Raw genomic sequence first — 8895 nt, 5'->3', positions numbered from 1 at the left:
GAGGACGTAAAGAGGAATTCGAAATGTTATAGCCACTTTCCTGTCGCCTACACGTTATAACTGCGTGACTTCGTGTAACTGATGATGAAACAGGAAGTAACTTATATGTACATCCCGTAAACCTCCCTGCAAAATCACAATGCGTGAAGTAGCATCCACAGCGAGTCGCACCCCACTCTTGCTCAACTTCGCAATTGGCATCCGCTGATTTTTAGCAATGCGGACATGGGGCAATAGCTCCCACTTAACGTGCTAAACCGCCTGCCCCACAGTGGTTCCGAGAACTGAGCGGCAGTAGTAATGTATCCAAACACCAGGATATTGTTGATCCCTCCAATGTGTGTACATACGCGAAAAAGTCTCACGCGTTGAGCGGTGGGAAACTGTTTGGTGGGGGAAGAGGGGAATGGGGGAGGGAACGAAGGGGTTTCCGGGGTTAAGCTTGGGGCGGGGGGAGAGGCAAGACTCCCTCCCTCCATGCCCCGGTCCCGTACCGTCCCCCTCCTTCGCGGTCCCGCGCCCCGGGACCGTTCCCCATTGGTCGACAAGCCCACCGTGCCCTCCCGCCATTGGCCACGGCTGCAGCCACTGGCACTCGACCTGCGCGCCCTCTCCGCCTCCCCCAACCCCACCCGCCCCGCCCCTAGGGAGGTGGTGAGGGGGGCGGTTCCACCCTCGCCCCGGAGTCTCACGCCCGTGCCCTCGTGCAGTCTTCTCTTGGTGGCAGTGCGCCTCGATCGCCGCTTCGGGACCCGCCCGCTCTGGCCTCGCCTCTGCTGGTGAGTAGGCCTTCACCCCCCCCACGTCCCCTGCTCGCCTCCCGCCATGCCATCCCTCTGCCACGCCGAGAGATATCTTCCACAAGGACTACTCGGCGCGCGACCTCCCCCTTTTCTGGTTCGCCGCTGAAGTCGTACTCAAAAGATCTTGTCACGATTTCACGGGGGGACCGTGCTCTCACTACTTGTGCCCACCGCCGGTGCTGGTGTTCGCGGCGGGCCGCACTCTTGCTTGCCTCAGCAGGCCGCTAAAAAAATAACTAAAACTGTGCGCTTTACGGTTAGGTTCCTCCCCCCGACGGTCTTGTGATCCCGACGAAGTGCGGCATCGTCGGCCTTCTGGCGTGCAGCACGCGGCTGTCTTTTCGCGGGTCTTCTCTCGGTGATACCATCGAAAGTTTCGGGTGAGTTTCGGTGAAGTCTTCGGTCACGCGGAAATTACGAGCGATGGGACAGACGCTGATCGCGAATCCATTCGGCCGGCCCCGCGCCGAGGCTGCTGCTGGGATTTACAGCAACGACGTTCGTAGTACGAGCACCGAGGTGTTGTCGAGTGCATCTCAGGGGTACCTCAATTTCGAGGAGAATGGGTGCGTAGCGAGATGAGAGGCGCGCCGTCGTTTTCGAATTGAATCCGCTCGAGACCATGCTAACGCGGATATTTGACTGTGGGCGAGGAGGTGTGGGTTCGAGGCCTGCCTTTTCGCGCGACACGTGTCTCCGGATGGCCATCTGGAGACCGTGCCGTGTCTATCGTGTCGGCTATGCTGCCCTCGATTAAATTCGATAATCTCTCTGTGACACTGGACTCCGCGAAAGGGCAAACTTGGCGCATAGTTATTGTTCATATTCTTCCAAATATTAATGGAAACGTATCTTTTCATTATCTAAAACTTGATTAAAATGAGGCAGTGATGCAGTAAAGTGAGCGTGAATTACATGACAGAAAATTTGGGTTATTGTCTTAATGTTGTCGATGTGTTGATTTCCTCAACGTTTGTTTCTATACCATTGATGACTAGGAAGGTTTATATTTCAAATAGCATTGTAAGTACAATTCCAATTTAATTTTTTCAGTTTTCGTAATGGCTTCTGTTAGCCCTCTATATCCCTCGTGCAAGTATTTGTTTAAAGTAACTGATCTTAACCTACAACAAAACCGGAGGTGCACCCCAGTGTGAGGTTGAATAGTATTTTTCTCGTCTCATAACGAGTTCGTTCACTCTTCAAGTCATCGGACGGCGTGTCAATCACTAGGTCCCCGAGAGCGGCCGTCTTGGCCATCGTCTTCGGCTGCCGGGAGGTGGGCTGCCCTTGGCGCGCTCCTAAGCCACACGCGGAGCATCATGCTGGTGGTGCAGGGTGGGCTGGTCGAGGACGACTAGAAGCTATTTTCTCTCGGCGATCGAGAGACGAAAGAGTGAAGGGGAGGTCACGATTCCAAATCGTTTGACAGATATTTAGGATGGGGATGGTTGCGTGATGTTTTCAATTGCCTGCTCTCACCCTCTTGAGTAGGGAAATGGGATATTTATAAATGTTGCATCTGGAATATTACTTGTAATCGTGAGATGCCAACCATTCGCCGACGTATTACGATTTCAGAAAAGTAAGCTTGTCCATGGAAGTGAACTTATTTGACAAACTGCTGATGAGGTTTCGAGTACACTTAAAAATATTTTCACTTGTGCTTTCTCACTGATGAAAAACATCCATTCTTTGACTTTTAATCATATAGATATTGCGATGATGGCAAATATCTTTGCCATTAGTCGGGTGTGCACCCGCAACCATCAGTTTGGATGAGGGATTTTATTAATGGGATACGATTGGACAATTGTCACAGGCCCAATTCTTATTGGGGCCTGCCTCCTACAATAGCCTAATTTCATTATAATTTTAAGAAATTTAACAACAATCCTTTAGATTATGACATTATTTTATTCTAATAGATTTTTTCATTTAGTCTACTTTAATTTCTACTTTCTCTCATTCATAAATTCGTTTAAGCTTTCCACCATATCTACTGGCAGTTCATGAACTTTATCTACAACTGTTTATAAGGTTGTCATGCCAAGTGCTTCATGTCAGAAAATCTTTCCTTCCCACAAAATTTAGTTAGACTTCAAGCTGATTTCTTTAGTCACAATGGTGCTCAACGGATAAATTCTCATATTTCATTTGGCTTCACAATAAAATACCACAAGTGTATTTCTTTAAATTAAGAATCTTTACCTATAGCAGAACAGCAGGTGCACCGCAACGGTCGATCGACGGCAGTATGCCGATAATAATAAGTGGCATAGAGGATATTTTATAGTTAGTGAACGGAGAGAGAGTGTTATATTTTTACTTTTTTCTCAATGCCTTCATCATCAGCAAGTGTGAGCTGAAAGCTAGGTTCGCCGCATCTCCCCACACTGTCCGCTCCTCATTGGCTCTTGCGATCGCACCTCTCATTACCTGCTTGGCGTGTTCAATTCCGTCCTTATACTATATTCCATCCAATCGTCCCTTCCTGCTACTACTTCCTTTAAAAGTATCATGCCTTTGAGTGTGTCCAGTGAGATATTATATTCTTACCCTCAGGCTTTTGAAACACCTCCTTTCTTACAAGAAACTGTGGAAGATGCCGCGACAGTAACTTTTTGACGGAGCCATCCACTAATATGCACTGTGACCTCCTTTCTCGCCATTTATGGAACTTCTTCATAAATAACGAAGATACTATGTATATGCTTTCCACTTTATTCTTCTGTGACAATGGTATTACCATTTTACCTGTGTTCACTTCTCTCGGATTCTGTTAACAGTCATGGCTCAGTGCAATTTTTTTCCAGATGCACATTTTAATTAAGTATTCTCCCAGTTTTCGCATCAAGTGCCTGGCCGTTGATGGTATTGTTATATGATAAAATGCCACTAATGGCTGGAATATTCCGCAGATGTATATCTCTTTACTAATTATTTCATCACTAGTATTTCTGCTTTCAAGGAGAAAAATTCCCCCACAATCTAATTCACTTCTCTAGTTTTGTGTCACTACCTTCTAGCTTTCTTAAACAAACCATTGTTCAACATTGTCCATATTCCTTTCTCTTACCCAGACGCGCAATTACTTAAAAACTCTCTTTTAATTTCACAAATTACCCACCTGCTCTATTTCATGCTATCTTAAAAGTCTATTTTCATTATTTCATTCCATACAAACGGTGTATTCGTAGCCTTTCTCAAGTGGCGCACGTATCCTTCCTCGTGGTTTAAGGACGATGACTGAAGGTATCGGCGGAGAACTAGTTCCTTTAAGGCGACCAGGTCACGTCTATCACTTCGATTAGTGCTCCGGGAGGTTGATAGAATGGGTCCATTCGTCGGTTGCCCTCGCATCCGCCCCACCGCGGCCGCACCGGACACCACACCACGCGGCAGTTGGTGGCGTCGATGCCGGCCGGCTGGCGGCCGCCCGTACACTTCCGGGATCTTTATTGCCACCGCTCCCGGCTGCAGCATCCAGTTCCCTTTGATCCAACGCCCTTTTATATTCATCATCGAGTCCACGACAGCTCTTTCCCTTATATTCGGTCAAAAGTTATTTCTTTCGGGATATAATCTGCTTTTGTGCCAGGTCTAATTATCTATTGTGGAGTATCCCTCAGTGCGGATATCTTTCGTTCGCAGCGGATGGGATTGCTTTCAAATGAGCATTGAAGAAGACAGAGTGCCGTAGGTTTCGAAGGTATACCTCTCACAATACCCCTTGGGAGCATTAGAAAAGTGGGTATAGGATGGCACCAAAATATGGTGATGCTCGATGCACCGAGTGATCCTTGGCTCTTGGCGAGGCGTCCCGCGAAGGTTCCTTTTGTTGGACCGGAAAGTAAACTTAGTGTGCTCTCTTGCGCACACTTTGCGAGGCTAGCTTATGGGATGGGTGAGTTCTTCTTATATGTAGGTGGGCTCAGAATATGGAGAGTGGCAAATAATCATGACTGTCATTGAATTTGCACTATTTCCTGTGACTTACAATAAGTTTCACGTTCAATAATGTTTTGCATTTCCTGTGCTAGCTAAATAGTTTCGCACTGTGTATTGTAAATGTGGGATCTTGTAGCTCAGCTATTTACAGCCATTTTGAAGATTTTATTGTTATTAAATATTTAGATCCATCTTTTCATATTATAACAATTATAAAATATCTGTTTCCAGTGCCGATATAGCTACTTGTGCTAATTATCATGATGTAGATCCTGATTACAATATGTACACACTTTGAGTCTAGCCATAAGAATTAAACTTGCGCATAAGCCAGGGAAAGAGATCGCACACTGTTTGCCCTAAAAAAATACTTCATTCATTTATCCTAAAAGTTCGCCAGCGATTATTGAATCTCACGTATATTAAAAACTTCTGAATAGGAATGCTGTCCGTTGCTTCTATATTTTATCACGTTTAATAAACCGTTAAAAAAATTCTTCCTGCTCTCTTAAGGGGACGATTTGATGCTTACGTAGTTCAAAAATGGATATACCTTCTGGAATTCAACCGTACATTCTGTGATAAAATTTTATCCTTAAATAATTTAAACACATTTATGCAAGAATTTTAATTTAGAATTTTCATTTCATCGACAGCAAAAAAGGGGTCACGTAGCATTTTAAACCCATGCATTGATTTTCAGCTTTTTCTAGTTTTTCTAGAAAATACATTTATATATATTATTATTACATTATTATATATTATACTTCTCAGTATATATTATACTGAGAAGCTTACCGAGAGTTTTAATTGTTTGAAACCAAAATTATTACAAGGTAAAAATATACATGTAAAATTTCTTAGCATAATTTTGTGAGCATTGATTCTGCAAGCTTATGAATAAACATTTTCAAGGATGTGAAAACATGAAAAAACCTTATACTCATGAAAAATAATAGGTCTATGATTATAGTAGGCTTTTCTAAGAATTTTGTAAATCATTTACCCGAAATGTATCATCTCTCCCAATGATGCTGAGAAAGGCGGCGCTTATAATTTAGCTGCTCCAACGATGGATGCAGAATCACTCTAAAAATCTCCACAGGAGCATGGTGCAGTATCCTAGTCATAGGAAGGGCTTAAGGTCTCCCTTCCAGTACGCCGTCGATTGCATTACCGACCAAGCTTCAACCGAAAAATAATGGTGCAGGATAGAAGAGGTTTAAGCATACTCGTTCATATTCAAAAATTCACACGTTGATCTGTGACAGTCATGACCCCAGGACAGCCCTCAGGAGGACATAGGCGCACACGCGGCCGTTATGCCGCCGGCCGCTCGCGCAGACGATCTCGCGCGCCGCCGGTCGCCGCGCTAACGGGCGGATCCTTGCGCTGTAGGGCTCTCCCGCCCCCAGCGGCTTCGTTCATCAGACGACGGGCCATCCCGGCTCCCGTCGCAACCCTGCCCACCTGCCGAGCCACCGTCACTTCCGTTGGTCCCGTTTCTCTGCTCTTGGGCCGCCCCAAAATTTTGCATTCGCTTCGAGAGGAGCCAAATGGAATTTGTGGGCTAACCTGTCCCTCTGTTGGCTTCTGTCGCGCTAAGTACAGTCGCAGGGATGCTTTCTTCCCTCATTATTTCGCGGTTATTCTCCACCAGATGTCAGTGGCATTTCCTAATCAAATTTGCCTATTACCCGAGAGAGCATTTTTTGTTCGCTACAGTTATGTTAAATAGTTAGTGAACGACACCTTTTCTGGTGAAAATGATATCGCCCATCATTTATTTTCCACAAGCTACGGAGAATGGTTTTAGCATAATTAAGTGGTCAGTTGTAAACTAAATATAATCTTACAACGGAGTAGCACAAAATTATATTATAAACTCCATTCACTGTGACTAATATATAGACTGATCTCGGTTCATTTAGTAATCATGGAAACTGTACAAAACCTGACCATTGATCACTATTTTGGTTGAAAAACAATAAAATTAACCATAAATCAGAGTAGCATTAAAATTGCCAGTGTCAACTTACACTTATTTCCGGAATTCATTATGTAACCATTACTTAAACTAAGACAGTTGGTCGGCATTGCCTTACATTTGTGGGCTAATAATTCACCAGTCGTGGGAACTTAGAATAGTCATCATCGAATTCATCGTTGTGGCAATGCTCTTACTTAAGCCACTTGTGCCACTGCGTTTAGATAAACACCTTGGCCCATATTAACTGGAACGCATTCCGCCAATATTTGATCGCCCATTTGCTCTTGAATTCCTAGTTCAAATTGCCTAATTTCGCGCTATGGAAAAAGAATTTTCTTTTTCATAATTTACTAATAAGGTGAAATGATAATTAATATATTTTTTTGTCACTTCATGTAAAATTTCCTTGGATTGTTACAATGGGATGCATGTCTACTAGCTGATTTGCTGACTAATCTAAATAGCGTTAAGTTTCTATCGTTTTGTGAGGTTTTTACGTATATTTTGGACATGTAGTTGCGCCGTCGAATCAAATTGTAATTAATAAAATATTATTTTCTAATTATCTATCGATTTTGGATGGGTACCCCTGTACCATAAACACCATTAATAATTACTGTATACACTCATTAGGAATCTTAGTCTGTATTATGCATGATCAGCCGTCAACTCTAACTGTTTGCTTTTTGGTTCGCTAAATTATCGCTCATGAAGTTACTGGAGGATATAGAATTTTAAATGAACTGTAACTGAATAAAAGTACATTTCAAAAGCCGAACATAATGATAGGCACGCCGAGGTAAGGAGTAGTTCTTTAAATTTTTAATAACTGTGGTTACCGTATAATTTTCCCCAAGTTGTAATTATAACCTTAAAGTAACACGTGAGCGACACATAATTTCCAATATATAGGAAATGATCCTTATTTCATCTGAATTTTGGTGTCCTTTTGCTGAATACATTTCTTCCTCTGTTTGGGTTTGATTAATTCAATATATTTCAGCTGTGAAGTGAGTTCAATACGCGCAATGGAGGCAGCAGACAGCTTTGAATATTGCGACACGTTTGGCTTTGAATCATTGAAATTTCTTGGGGGGGAAAGTAAAAGTACCTTTTTACATATATTCTTGTTGCACTTATCATTTTTTTTAAAGAATTTTTCACTGCACATTGAGGACTTCGTAGGCTCTATGGAATTTTACAAGTATTACATCTAGTGTCTTCACGCCCAAGGTCGTTCCATTGAGTTTGAAGGTACCTATTGGATTTTGTTAGATCAGATTTTAAAAAATTTATATTTCATGCCATTTTCAGTAGATTTTCATTCCCTAAGGTGCATTCATGGTAACGTAGGATACACCTCGAAATGAAAAAGCGTTATTCGCTCTTCACGATCTAATGTGAAGTAAATACATTGATTTTCCTCTCTTATCTCGTTCACGAAATTTTTCAGATTTTTGCAAGAGCTGATTTGGTCATCGGGAAGCAAAAGCGTTTTGCAGACATCATCAAACCGATACCACCGACTTTCTTTCGTGGACAAAGGAATCTCAAATTTTCTGTTCTATGTTTTCATTTCTCTGTAGTTGTAGTTGATTGAATCTGAAAAATCATATTGGCAGGACAAGGGCATAAACTTCTAGTTTAAATTAAATGTAGAATCGGATATTTTATTGTTTCTTTCAATTTCTCCTTGGTTAAAATTATTTACCAAAAGAGCCGTAAGGGGTAAGGCTTTAAGCGATTCGAAATGACCATCGCCGTGGAAGCACCCACCAAACTAAATGCACGTACCTACCTGCCCGCAATGGCTTTCGCTGTCAGTCGTCTTCCATAAGAACTACCCTTTAAACTATCGGGCTAGGACATGGAGATCGTGCCTGTCGAATTATCCTTAGATTCCAAGAGTAGCGCACTTTGTGTAGTAAAACAGTCGCCATCTCGTACATGGAATTCCCTCGGTGAATTTAGGGGAGAAGATCACCCACCGTGCCTCCTTCGCTGGTGCTGTTGTCAATTCGTACAGTTAAATTTTCAAAGGAGGCTAGGAGAGATGGAGGAAGGAACAAGAACTACAGGTGGTTGCAAATAGGGGCCTCAATCAAGTGTAGGCTAGATCAAGATGCGGTTGCCTCTTGGAACAGGATTTTT

At 43.1% G+C, this 8895-nt stretch overlaps 1 protein-coding gene across 1 annotated transcript in view; it reads left to right on the top strand.

Annotated features, from left to right (window-relative positions):
- The first annotated feature begins 722 nt into the window (after positions 1-722).
- LOC139685868 (fez family zinc finger protein 2-like) overlaps positions 723-8895 on the top strand; it is a 141744-nt gene continuing 133571 nt past the window's right edge. The window contains exon 1 of the mRNA XM_071582990.1: positions 723-779. The gene's annotated coding sequence lies outside the window, so the exon portion shown is untranslated. The remainder of the gene's footprint in view (positions 780-8895) is intronic.

Source organism: Hetaerina americana, unplaced genomic scaffold, assembly GCF_022747635.1.
Source record: "Hetaerina americana unplaced genomic scaffold, ioHetAmer1.1.p SCAF_12, whole genome shotgun sequence".
NCBI classification, from domain to species: domain Eukaryota; kingdom Metazoa; phylum Arthropoda; class Insecta; order Odonata; family Calopterygidae; genus Hetaerina; species Hetaerina americana.
The sequence above is the reverse complement of the archived record's forward strand: the minus strand, read 5'-3'. Positions and strand labels throughout refer to the sequence as shown.